Source organism: Mesocricetus auratus, unplaced genomic scaffold, assembly GCF_017639785.1.
Source record: "Mesocricetus auratus isolate SY011 unplaced genomic scaffold, BCM_Maur_2.0 Super-Scaffold_6730, whole genome shotgun sequence".
Taxonomy (NCBI): domain Eukaryota; kingdom Metazoa; phylum Chordata; class Mammalia; order Rodentia; family Cricetidae; genus Mesocricetus; species Mesocricetus auratus.
In genome coordinates this window covers 4562688-4576216 of record NW_024429184.1, presented here as the reverse complement: position 1 = coordinate 4576216, position 13529 = coordinate 4562688, and the positions used below count along the sequence as shown (strand labels likewise).

General features: G+C 50.6%; 1 long non-coding RNA gene across 1 annotated transcript; it reads left to right on the top strand.

Moving 5' to 3' along the window:
• Positions 1-4158: 4158 nt before the first annotated feature.
• Positions 4159-11780, top strand: LOC110342114. The gene is made up of 4 exons (XR_002384114.2): positions 4159-4313; positions 6240-6371; positions 6959-7024; positions 11557-11780. It is a non-coding gene; the product is annotated as an uncharacterized LOC110342114 (long non-coding RNA).
• Positions 11781-13529: the final 1749 nt, after the last annotated feature.

Genomic DNA, 13529 nt, shown 5'->3' with positions numbered 1-13529 from the left:
CCATGCTCTACCAACTGTCAGGACGGACGGTGGCCCTGTCCTCTCTAGGCCAGCTTCCCCATTTGCTCCGTCATGGTGAGATATTTGGAAGCCCAGGAGCCTGGGAATGACGGGGTGTCCCGGGCAGTCAAGCCTGGAGCTGGCAGTAGGCTGCACCCTGGCTGGGTCTGCGCCTCCGCTCTTCTCTGTCCCATCTCGACAGTGCCAACCCAGCCTCTGGTCTGCAGCAAGGAGAGGTCCAGAACTGTGGCATTGCTGGGGAAGACTTGGATGTCTTTGCCCGTCCCTAGCCTACAGCTGCTGTCCTTCTTAGGATGAGGCCTTGTGACGGCTCAAGATGAAAACACCCCCCCCCACGCCTCCCACCCCCCACCCCCAGCAGGTCCCACTGCCGCCTCTCCCGCTTTGAGCTGTTCCCCGCGGAGTTCTTTTCTCCACTACATCTTCACGGCCACCTCTATTCAGACTCTCTGGGAAGAAGCCTGCTACGGCACAGTGTGACCCTCAGTAATGACAAGGAGCCCGTAAACCCCAGGCCTGCTGCAGCCCAGCAGTGAGACTCGGGCCTCAGGTGTTTCATCTGTGCAATAACTGTTTCTTCCCAGGCTTGTGAAGACTCTTTGAGATAATAACGTACTTAAATCTCTGGGCAGTAGTGAGCAAGACCATACATAGAATTATGGTGCCGGGCATTGTCCCAAGCATTTTTGGACCCTGAGTGTCAAACACTGTTTAGTGCTCCCGTTTTACGGGCAAATAAGTCACGACCAGGGTTCAGATAGCTTGTGAGTGACAGAACCAGGATGGTGAATCCAGCTGTCTGGTTCAGAACCAGGATGGTGAATCCAGCTGTCTGGTTCAGAACCAGGATGGTGAATCCAGCTGGTTCAGGGCCAGGTTCTGCCCTGCAGGTTGGCTGTGCTCCTTGGGATTGGTTCTTCACGGCCACTTCCCTTGCTGGCTGGCTATGTGCCTCCGAGAAGCTCATCCTCAAGACCTTATAGGCAGCTTATCTCCCACCATCCCCCGACACCCCACACACATTCAGCCTGAGGACCTGGTCCCATTTTCTAGCTCTGCTCCTGAGGGTGGGGACAGAGCAATGTCTGGTCGAGAAACCAAAGTTGTAACTGTCCGTTTGAGGGTTCTACCAAAGGAACCCTCGGCTTCTGAGACACAGAAGAGCTTTGAGGGAGGGTTGCTGTAATGTCTGCCGGTGCTAGCAGAGATAGACAGGGTTTAGTCTGTTACACACGCAGAGGAAGAGTGAGGGACAAGGCCTGAACCTAGGACTTCTCACTCTGGGTGGATTGGCCCTGGACTGGGGGATTCTTTGACTCCTTTCTTTCTGATCTTTTTCTTTTCTTTTCTTTTCTTTTAAGGCAAGGTATTATGTATCCCAGGCTGACTCAGACTCATTGCACAGCCTAGGATGGCCTTGGCCTTGGTTTTCCAATGTTCACTCCTTCACTTCCTAAGTGCTGGAATTATAGGTAGGCACCACCACGCCTAGTTTATGGGGTACGGGGAAGGAACGCAGGGATTCACATACACTAGGCAAGCATGCTACCAACTGAGCTACATCTTAGTCCCGCTTTTCATTATTTATTTATTTATTTAAAAAAAATAATTTCTCACTCTGTAGACCAGCCTGATTTTGGACCACGAATGCTTCCCCCTGCCTCAGCCTCTCAAGTGTAGAAAGCCAACCCATGTGGTCCCTGTCCCATTTTGTCCCTACTTTCACAACTGTAGGAGAGAGAGAAAGAAAGAGAGAGAGAGAGAGAGAGAGAGAGAGAGAGAGAGAGAGAGAGAGAGAGAAACAGAGAGAGAGAAACAGAGAGAGAGAAACAGAGAGAGAGAGAGAGAGAAGTCTCCAGTACACGATGGTCGTAAGCCCCACATCTCGTGTAAAGCCTGCAGGGAGGTTAGTATTTATCCTGAGAATTGTGGGTGTTATATCATGAAGCACAGGGACTTTGGGCTTAGGAGAGAGGTGATGTGACCTGTCTAGTACCTATAGCCTTGTTGCCTCCAGGAAGGCAGAATTGTATGTCTCTTCTCACTTGACAAGCCAAGGACTTCTGGGCAGAGATCTGGGAGCATGGACAAGAGGCCCCGAAGTGAGCTGTGCTCATGCCTGGAGCCCAGAACTGGACTGCAGGAGAGGCAGCGTGCCCCAGCTCCCCAGACCCGGCTCAGTTAACCATGCTGTTCTTCACATGAGGGACCAGGGTTTGGGGATGGGGCTTGGGCTGGGAAAGAGGTATTTTTTCCCCCAGTGAATATACTTAACTGTGGTAAGTTGTGCCCAGACTTCAGAAAGAGCCAAATGTGGAACAAACAAAAATAACACTCCCCCCGCCCCACCCCCCAAAAGCTCCTAGGTGTGTTAGGATCGAGGAAATATAGTATTTGCTTAGAAATGAAAATTGATTGCCTTTAACTCACGATAAGATAATTGTGTCCTCTGAGTCATTGTCATGCAGTGCTGTCCGTAAAGCTCACTCGTCATTAAGTAGTAAGGGTATGTGTTTTATCTTAATTCATTTTTTATAGGGCTGTGAATTCCTGCATTTATCTACCTTGGTTTTCCTGTGTAGACACAGGGCTGCCTGGCGAGATAACTTATTATCCAGCCACTATTTCTCTGGAACTAGGCCTAGGGCTGAAGTGGGCTTAACTCTGGCTGCCTGGTGGTAAAACCTGGGAGGACTCACCTCATTGCTTGTCTTCGTTTCCAGCACACAGGGAAACTACAGGCTGTGTCTACTGGTGGGGGGGGGGGTTGTCACCTCAGTGGACACGGTGCTGGGGTCTCTAGAGCTATGGAGTGGCCTTAGTCACCCTCCACACTGTCCCTGTCATCGGGCATGGCCACCTAGACATGGACTTGTGCTGAGTCAGTGTGTGATCTCCTGGGAAGGGCTGAGGAAGGTTCTGGACAATGAAGCCAATCTCATGAGGCTCTGAGTCCTCACTGCAGGCTCAGGTCCTGACAGATAAACCGACAGCCACCTCCCCCTTCAACTTGCAACCTCACGGCTGTTTTGGTCTCCCTTCCGTCAACTGTAAAATGAGGGTGGCCAGGGAGATTCCATGAGAATAACATAAGACATGTAAGATTTACCACAGTGCTGGACATGGTGGTCATCCCAGCTGCTCAGGGACCTCAAGGACTGACCCTAGGACTTCAAGGCCAATCTGAACAATAATAGTGAGACCGTGTCTCAAAGACGGAAAGTCCCCCAAACCACGAAACAATAGCAAGAACGTACAGCAAACGAGATCTCTGATCACTATTTTTTAAATAGAAATATGCACCAGCCCTTGTACTAGACCCTAACATCAGCCCCGATGACCCCTGGTGAAACAGAGGCTGCTTGTCATGTGACAGGTGGGGAAGCAGGGGAGGTAGAGGAGGTGAGTGGGGGGGCAAGTGTGTCTCCAAGCCACCACCTCTAGCCTCCCCCTGACCCGTGGGGCGACCTAGCTCTCGGGTGGCCAGAGACACAGGGTGAACCCTCATGCATTGCCAATCTGCGGTTCATGGTGCTTCTGAAAGTCTGTGAGACCCAGTTGCCTTCTGCCTCAGGTGCTGTCTTCTGGCCTCCCTGGGTGCCAAGCAAGCATGTGGTGCACACACACACACAGCACTCATGCGTTACACGGAAATAAGTCTCTCCTCTCTGTCGACAAGTCCATCTTTAAGAAAAGACCAGAGGCAGACTTCCACAGGTGATGCTCTGGAAACAACAGCAGAAGCCTTATGCCGTCAGAGGAAAAAAGACCAGAGACGCTGTCCCATACTTCTGGTGCTCACGCAGAAAAGAGGCAAACCGGTATCCAGACGGGCTTCCGTCCCAAGCTTCTGCCTTTATAAACCACATCTGGAGTCAGGCAGGTGGGGGGGGATCACATCTGGAGGAACAGGAATTCAAAGTCATCCTTAGCTATACAGTGTAAGGCTAGCCTGGGCTACACAAGACCCTGTCTCAAGCACACACACACACACACACACACACACTGACATGTGCACACACACGCACACTCACACTCTCTCCCTTTCTCTCACACGCATACAAACAGAACCTTGAAATTAACAACAAAATACACAGTGGTATCACATTTGCTCTAACAGAGCTATATGACTCAGGCCAGTTGGCAGATAAGCCTGGTGCCGGCTGAGAGGCAGTCCTTGGAGACTGGCCACCGCAGTGGTAAGCCCTTCTGGACACACTGGCCACTGCAGACCTGGGAACGACTGGGCAAGTCCCATTTCTTCAAGGGAGACAGCTCCTAAGCCATCACAGGTGAGTTCGGTGGCCAGTGCCGTGCGGCACCCAGAGCCATGGATCTTCCTGGCTCACAACTGTTGATTGGAGAACCGTGTGCACATCTTTGGTCCCTTTGTGCAGTGTGCATCCCATGCTAGAGGCGCAGACTTCATCTGCCTGGCAGGAGGGGATGAAGATGGTGGAAAGAGAAGTCGTAGTTGGGCGTCCATATCCGGCACAGAATGGGGTGCTAGGAATTAATGAATGGTTGAAACTGTCTCCCCCGTGAGAGGATTCAGAGGACTCGCAGGACTTTGTTCAGGGCAACTCACAAAGAAGTGCTCCAACCCTCCCGGTCTTATTTCTGTGCCTTTAGCAAACCAAGGTCTTCCTGGCCCATGCCCTTTGCACAGTGGCTCCCATCCTGAGCATGCTTCTACATTCTCAAGGATTCTCCCTTTAGGCTCTGTGTTCGCTTCAGAACCTCTCCATTTGCTTGCATTTGCTTATTTATTTCAACCGTGCAGAGTTCCTTAGGAAAACACACAGGTCCCAAGGGCAAGGTGTTAGTCTGCCCCGCCCAAGACTGTGGAGCTGCCACCAGGAACAACCGGCAGTGCTTAGGATTTTGCCAAAAAGGTGGGGGAGCTGTGATTTGGACCCCGACTCTAGGCACGATCTGTTCAAACAGCTTTGCTGGAGACGCTGTTTCCACACCATACAGTTCGTTTGCTTAAAGTGCCAGGCTAGGCTTTTAGCACAGTCACAGACCTGCACATTATTGTCACTCTGACAACCATTAGCAATTGGTTCCTACCCCCCCCCCCCACACACACTCCTGGGCACCCTCACCTGCCATCTGTTTCTGCGTATTTGCCTAACCTGGGCATTTGGCAAGGATAAGCCGTGTCCTATGTCCATTAATAGATAGGCATTTGGGGCATTTGAGGTGTTCCCGCCCCTCCCTCTCTTCCTCCCTCCCCTCTTCTCTTTGTTTTAGTACCAGGCACAGAATCTAGGGCCTCACACCAGCCGCTTAGCGGCACCCCAGTCCCCTAGCTTTACATTTTAATACAAAGTCTCCCTAAGCTGCCTAGGCTGGCCTTGGGCTCAGCCCGGCTTTGAACTTCTGATTCTTTTGCCTCGTCCCTGAAAGTAGCTGGAATTAGAACTGCTTCCACGCTGAAGAAAAAAAAAAAAAAAAAAAACCAAGAACTGTGTTTATTTAGGCGTACTTGTATGTATGTGTGCACGAAGGCCAGAAGAAACTTCTGGAGTCTGCTCTCTCTTCCCTAGTCGAGGTGGGAGTCCCCTGCTGTCCACCACTGGGCCATGTGCTCCAGGAGACCTGGGCCGTGAGCTTCTAGCTGATTTCTTCCCAGTTCACTGTGGGAGTGCTGGGATTAGAATGCATGCCGTCGAACCCAGCTTTTTATGGTGACTTCCAGGTGTCACACTCAGCTCATTAACCTTTTTATGTGGGACCCATCTTCTTGGCCTGTTTCCATCCACATTTTGGTTCTTGTGAATAATGTCACAGGAACATCATGTTCGGGATTTTTTTATTTACGGGGACACACATTTATACCTCTTGGTCATATGTATCTTTATAATGCCTTTTAACTCTCTTGTCAGTCAGCTGCATGAAACTCTCCTTTGAATGAGTTGGCCTGGTGTGCTGGCTAGTTTTTTTTTTTTTTTGTCAACTTGACACAAGCTGGGGTGGTTGCAGGGGAGGGAAACCTAGACTGAGAGAACACCTCCATAAGACAGGGCTGTGGGCAAGCCGCAGGGCATTTTCTTCATTAGTGATTGATGGGGAAGGCCGGGCTCACTGTGGGTAGAACTATCCTCACATGGTGCTTGGTCCTGGGTCCTGTAAGAGAGCAGGCTGAGCAAGCCAGGAAGAGCCCGTCAGAAAGCAGCACCCTCTGTGGCCTCTGCTTCTGCTCCTGCCTCCAGGTTCCTGCCCTGTTTGAGTTCCTGCCCTGACATTCTTCAGGACGGACTGTGACGCGGAAAGTGCAAGCTGAATAAACCCTGTCCTCCCCATGTTGCTGTGGGTCGTGGTGTTTCATCACTGCAATAGGAACTGTAAGACAGCCGGCTTCCCAGGAGGAGCAAATTTGCCTCCGGGTCTTCTACCTGCAGAGACTCAGGCTTCATCCCTACCCTCCCCCACCCCAAGGAAGCCAAGGAAAGTGTGGGGAGCTGGGAGTTGAAGTCTCTCCAGCCAGGTGGCAGGGTGGGCACGCCACCGTTCTCCCTGCTGGGGCTCATCACTTTCGGGAGCACCTCACCTTTCATCTTTATAGAAGGGGAACAAAGATCACCATGCCTTGTTCCCAGACAGAAACAGACACAGCGCTGTAATGATTAACATCATAACTTTGTTATTGGCCTGTGCAGGTCTCCCGCCGCTGGTCAGCAGCACGCAGACAATCCTGCTGCCTCGGGCTCTAGGCCCTAAGTTAGAGGACACTTGAATGAAGCCAGGGTGTACCTGCCAAAGTCCCCTGATCACTGAGTTTTGCCACAAGGGTTCATCTGGAGTGGTCTGGCTAGTTCTGAAAGAGTCCCTTTAACCCAGAGGGCATGGGCGCTTTTGACCTGTTCCCTCCGACTCATCCCGGGTACTCTGCAGGGAACACTTCCTATATCATCGTTGGTTTTTTTTTCAGCCAGGCAGCAAAGCTGCTGCCACTAGCTTCACTTTACAGCCATGGATGGCGACTTCAATCTGAAAGGTATTGTCTCACCTGCTGTATTGCAGAATCAAAAAAAAAAAAAAAAGATGCATCTGGAAGCTGACGGCACTGCCATGGCACTATCCCAGAGGCTCATCTTGAATTTGCTTGGCAGATGATGAGGACCTTGAATTTTATCATTTCTTCTTTAGTCTGTGTGTGTGTGAGAGAGAGAGAGAGAGAGAGAGAGACAGAGAGAGAGACAGAGACAGAGAGACACAGAGAGACAGAGAGAGAGAGACAGAGAGACAGAGAGACAGAGACAGAGAGACAGAGACAGACAGAGAGAGACAGAGACAGAGAGAGAGAAACAGAGACAGAGACAGAGACACAGAGAGAGAGAGACAGAGAGACAGAGAGACAGAGACAGAGAGACAGAGAGAGACAGAGAGAGACAGAGACAGAGACAGAGAGACAGAGACAGAGATAGAGACACAGAGAGACAGAGACAGAGAGAGAGACAGAGAGAGACAGAGTGACAGAGAGAGAGAGAAACAGAGACAGAGACAGAGACAGGGTTTTGAGAGTCGGTTTTTCCTTCCACTGTGTGGGTTTGCAGGATCCAACTTAGGCTGTCAGGCTTGGTAGCAACTTTACCCACTGAGCCATCTCTCTGGTCTATGACTTTGAACTTCTGATCCTTCTGCCTACCGCAAGAGTGCTGGGAAGGCAGGTGTATGCCACCATGCCTTGTTTTACACAGTGATGGTGACTGGACCCAGGACCTTGTACATGCTAGGCAGGTGCTCTCTGTCAACCGAGAAACATCCCAACCCATCAAACACTTCCTCCTCTCTTCCTCTGGAATGCTTTTTTTCCTTTTACCTTGTCTTTATAGAATCCCCCTATGCTTTTTACTTTTTTGAAGTGGGGTCTCATGTAGCTGAGGCTGGTCTCAAACTTGCTAGCTGGCTGGAACTAAACTGGAACTTCTGATCCTCCTGTTTCTACCTCAAAAGCGCTGTGGTTACGGGGGCACACCACCACGCCATGCCAAGACTCCCCATCTCTTAACCCCCACCCATCTTGACATTTGCTTTATCTCGAGCAGACACAGCACAACTCATCATTTTATTTAGGAGATGATTCACTTGGTTGTGCATGGTGCCCAGGCTGGCTTTTGATCTCATCTGCACCCGGCACCAGGCTCCCTGCTACAAAGGTGACTCCCGTGTCCAGGTCCAGGTCCTGTCTAGTGACGACCGCAGCCTAACATCGTGAGAGTTCCTTAGGTTCCCCGTTGTGCAGCAAGAGTACCAGATGAGGTGTTGCTAGGATGGGGAACTGAGGCAGAAACAGGGGTTTGTTTATTTTTCATTCCTGGGCAATGCTGTTAGCTCTGTTGGCCTTAGCCATCCTCGCCTCCTGCATCTGAGCAGACATGACTTAACCTGTACCTGGCATTTCTTGGCAACAGCTCTGGAGACCAGAGATTGACCTTGGGCCCCAGAAGAGCTGATTCCCAGGTAAGCTGGAGACCACTGATTGCGACTGTGGCTTGTAAAGTTGGGCTCAGCCAATCGGACTCCGTTTTCTAGAAGTTAGACTTGGGACTGGAGGAATGGACCCGGTGGGGACTTTGTTCTGTATGCTCAGGTGCCAGGTAGGTTGAGAGGCCCCAGTAGCTGGGCACGGGTGAAACACATAAACAGCAAACACTCAGATTCTCTCTCCCCCTCTCTCTCTCTCTCTCCCTCCCTCCTTCCCTCTCTCTCCTCTCCCCCTCTCTCCTCTCTACTCTCTCCCTTCCTCTCTCCCTCTCTCTCTCCCTCTCTCCCTCCTCTCCCTCTCACTCCCTCCCTCTCTCTCCTCTCCCCCTCCCTCCCTCTCTCCCCTCTCCCTTCCTCCCTCCCTCTCTCTCTGTCTCCTCCCTCCCTCCCTCCCTCCCTCCCTCTCTCTCTCTCTCTCTGAGACTAGAGGAGACTCCCAAAGACATGAAGAAAGTGGGGACAGGGATGGGGAGAAGAAGAAGAGGGAGAATTGTTCCAGCCAGCTTTGGGGGTAAAGGGTGTAGGTTTTCCAGTCTCCAATATGGCCTCTGCTTTCCTTCTTGGTGTGTGTCTGTGTGAGTTCAAGAACCGCCCCATCCCTCCCTGGAAAAATGAGTTTGGTTGGGTTGGAGATATAGATCAGTCTAGCATATACAAAACCCTTGGAGTTTGGTTCCAGTGGTCACATAAAATGAAGTAGTGATGCACATCAATGATCCCAGCACGGGGAGATGGAAGCAGGAAGATCGGGTGTTCAAGATTATCCGCAGGTAAACAGAGAGTTGTTGGCCCATCAGGGTTGCAGGAGACATTGTCTCAAAAATAGCAAAACAAAACAAACAACACAGCCCACTAAAGAAACACAATTACTAGTCCTTGAAACAGGCAGGAGGTGGTGGCGCACACCTTTAATCCCAGCACTCAGGAGGCAGAGGCAAGTGGATTTATGAGTTTGAGGCCAGCCTGTTCTACAGAGATAGTTTCAGGACAGCCAGGACTACACAAAGAAACCCTGTCTTGAAAAAACAAGTAAAATAAAATATTAGTTCTTGAAACTCAGTCTTCGCTGCACCAGTACTCCGTTCCAAAACTTTCCAGGCAGGCAGAGCCTTTTCAGTTGCATAAGACGGAGAGGTTATTCAAGAACATTCTGGAAAGGGCCAACGTTAGCTCTGAGGAGGAAGAGACTTGATTCTAGTGGATGTGGTTCCAGTGATGGAACTGTTGGACTTTACAGAGCCCTTTGTGATTGGAATTGGGGGAAGCATGTTAGAAGTAAGTCTTCCCAGTGGGCCTGAGGAGGAGCCCACCCTCTTCCTCGTGTGTGTGTGTGTGTGTGTGTGTGTGTGTGTGTGTGTGTGTGTGTGTGTAGGCCAGAGGACAACCACCAGTGTCACCCTTAGGAATGCTATCCACTTCCTTTTAGGCAGGGTCTCTTCTTGTCCTGAGGCTTACAAATTAAGCTACACCAGCTAGCCATTGAGTCCTTCTCCCAGTGCTGGTATTACAAGGTGGCATTTTTATGTGGGTTCTGGGTCTCAAACTCAGGTCCTCACTCTGGCAAGGCACTTCCCCAAAACCCCCAGCAGCCTTTTACAAAGAAAATGGATTTGCTGATTTCTTTCTTTCTTGAGACAGGACTCTAAGCAGCATAAACTGGCCTTGAACTCACTGTGTAGCCACAAACTCTGGATTCTCCTGCCTCTACCTCCCGAGTGCTGAGATCGCAAGGCACAGGCCGCCACACTCAGCTTTAAAGGCTTTAGTTTTGCAGTGCTGGGGCTCAACCCCGGGGCTTTGTACATGCTGGGCAAGCTATGAGCTGTACACCCTAGCCCTCTTTCTCCTCTTTAAACTTTAAGATAGTCTCCCTAAGTTACCCAGCCTGGTTTTGATCGTACTCCGTGTCCCAGACAGGCATTGGACCTCGTGACTCTCCCGTCTCAGTGACAGGCCTGCGTCACCGTGCTCAGCTTACTGCTGTTGTTTAAGTCACATAATGCATACTGTATTCTTTCCCCTCCAACATAGTATGTGTTTAGCGAAGGAGACCCAGAGCAAGGTGTAAGGGACTTGGAAACTAATGACACATGTGTCCCCATGGGCCAACTCCAACTGACAGATTGACAGAACCTGAAAAAATTCAGTATTTAAGTGTCCCCACAGTTAAACATGCAGGGGTTGTAGGGCCCAGAGATAGGGGTTTTAGTACCTCCACGGAGTAAAATTCTGGGGACAGTTGGGATTTTATCAGGGTAAGGGGCAGAGCAGAGAGTCTTAAGTGTGTGCTGAAATGATAAATAATCCACAGATTGTGTCTTAAGAAAACAGTTATCTATGTCTCACAGGTCTGGTGGCAGGAAGTCCCTGGTCGGAGGGGCTAGCACGGTGAGGCCTGTAAACCCTGTAATGCTTCACCACGCCCTCACAGGCGAGAGACTACGGAGTGCTCTTGGCTGCCTTTTGTAGGTACAGCACTTGTTTGGGCCCTATAGCAAGATCCCACAAACTAGGAAGCCTACAAACAAGAGAAAGTTGTTTCTCATGGTTGTAGAGTCTGGGAAGCCCAGGACGAAAGCTCTGACCAGATGGAGGGCCTTCTGAGAGCTTGCTTTCTGACGACTTGGTGATGTCACGTTGCTGGGTCGCACATAGTGGAAGGGGTGAGCCAGCTTTCCGAAGCTCACTTATAAGGACGCTGTAAGTCATCACCATCGTCATCTTCCAGGTTAGGATGTCAGTGTATTAATTTGGAGGGGGCAGGGACTGCAAGCATTCATTGTCTAGTTGTCCGCCAATGGTGAGAGTACGGAGAGCGGAGGCTAGGAAAGGCTCGGTTCGTTTCATGGAGAGCCTGGAGTGAATGTATAGAGCCAGGACATCGGACTATAGAGCCAACGAAGGGCGTGAATCACAGCTCCACCACAAACCTGTTCCCTGTTCCCCTCATCAGAAGCAGGGTGTCCAGGGTGTGTTCTGGGCGAGGGGATGGAAGGTGACATTGGGAGGGCTGACTCCCTGCTGTCTGACTTTTATACTCAGTCCTGCTGCTCCTCCAGTCGCTGATTCCTCTCTTTGACAGCAAGGACGGCACCCGACCTATCATCTATCTGGAGACACAAGCACACAGCGGCCTTCAGAAGAGAGCAAGACTTAGCTTCTCTGACAGAGCACCCCAGGAACAGCCAGCAAGTGATTGTAAACCATTTTGTAACTATTAAGTGTCCCTTTGATGTTGCATAGGAATAATAATTTTTTTTCAAGTCCCCTCTCTTGAAGGACCCAGTGATTCATTCTTTCTTCCCTTCTTTGCCCATTAAAAGGCCTTTTCCCCTGCACTCAGTTAAGAACAATAAAGGGACAGTCAGCACCAACCAGATCAAGGGGTGGAAAAAATACGAGGCTTGACTGAAGCTTTTGTTCCCCTGTCTCTCTCTGCTTAGCCTGACGACTGTGCCGCTGATGAGATCTTAGGAGGGCTCACTTGGGCCAGGCAGCTACCTAAGAGCTCTCTGGAAGACCCATGCCATGGTCAGCTCTTTCTGCACACGGGGAAAGCTAAGGCCCGGAAGAGGACACAAGTTGGGTGTGGGGCTTTTGACGGGAGAGTGCTTACCTGTCTTGCATGAGGCCCTTGGCGCCTCGAGTGAATCACACATAGACTGGGAGCACTATCTGTGATCAGGAGACGGAGGCGGAGAGATCAGAAGTTCAAAGTTGCCCCCAGCTTCGTGGTAAGTTCAAGGCTAGCCTGGACCATACATGATCCTGGTTCACAACAATAGAAGATAAGAGAAGACTTAGGTATTTCCCCGGGGTTATATAGGCTGTGCTGGAGCTATATGCGTTCCTCCCTCTCTCCTCTCTCCGGGTTCATTATTATCACTTTTAATTATGTAGAGGTATGTACCCGGATGCGGGTGCAGGTGCCCAAGGGCCCCCTGGAGCAGGTGCTGCAGACACTTTGTGAGCTGCCTCGCGTGGGTGCGGGGAACAGGTCTCAGGTCCTCCAGAAGAGTGGAGAGTCCTCTTAACCACCGTTCAGCCTCTCCAGCCCTTTGTTCTCCTTTCTTTAGACAGGGGAGCTTGCTAGTTTCTATTGTAGTTGTTATTCATTGTGCGCTAAACAGGACCGTAACACTAGTTATTTTTGGGGGGGGTATTGAGACAGGGCCTTATTCTGCAGCCCAGGCGGGCCTTGAACTCACGATTCTCCCGTGCCAGCCTCTTGAGCGAGGACGAGGTTAAAGGCGCTCACAGCGCCACACCCGGCTACGGAACTGGGGAGCTTCTAAGTTGAGGAACCCGTTTGACCTTCAAGGTGTTCCAAAAGGTTGGCATGACTCCCACAGCCTCAACAGACGCGGGTGCTCTAGTCTGAGTCAGCATGTTGCCCAACTCCATGTTACCTACCTACTGTTAACTCAACTTGTAAGGAAATGAAAAGTACTATAAAAGAAATCCCCGGATCTACCTGCTTCCCACATCCCTTGTTTGCTCTCGCACCTCCCTTCCTGCAGTTATCCGTGTGTACTTAGGTTTTGATTGCAGGCGTCCATTCATTTCTAAACGCTGGCACGGTCTATGCGATGGCTTGCTCGTCGTTTATCAACTGACATTGCTTCAGACGCTTTCCCAAAACTTGATAATTATACTTTCATTACACTGTAAATGCCCTACTCCAGATGCCATTGCTCCCTTGCTTATGGGTCTTCATTTTTGCAGTTTTACCTCGAAGTGACCGTTTCTATCTGTGCTACTATAGTTATTTAAGTTTTAATGGAAACATACAAGTGATGCAGATTTATGGACTGCTACCTGATGTTTCCTTCCCTCCCTTCCTCTGTCTGAGCTCATGTAGCTCAGGCTGTCCTTGAATTCAGCATGTGTCTGAGCATGACCTTGAACTCCTGATCCGCTACCTCCTGAGTGATGGGGTTACAGGCGTGGACCACCATGCTTGGCTGTTGTTTGTTTTTTGAGACACCATGTCTATATGTCGCCTAAGCTACCCT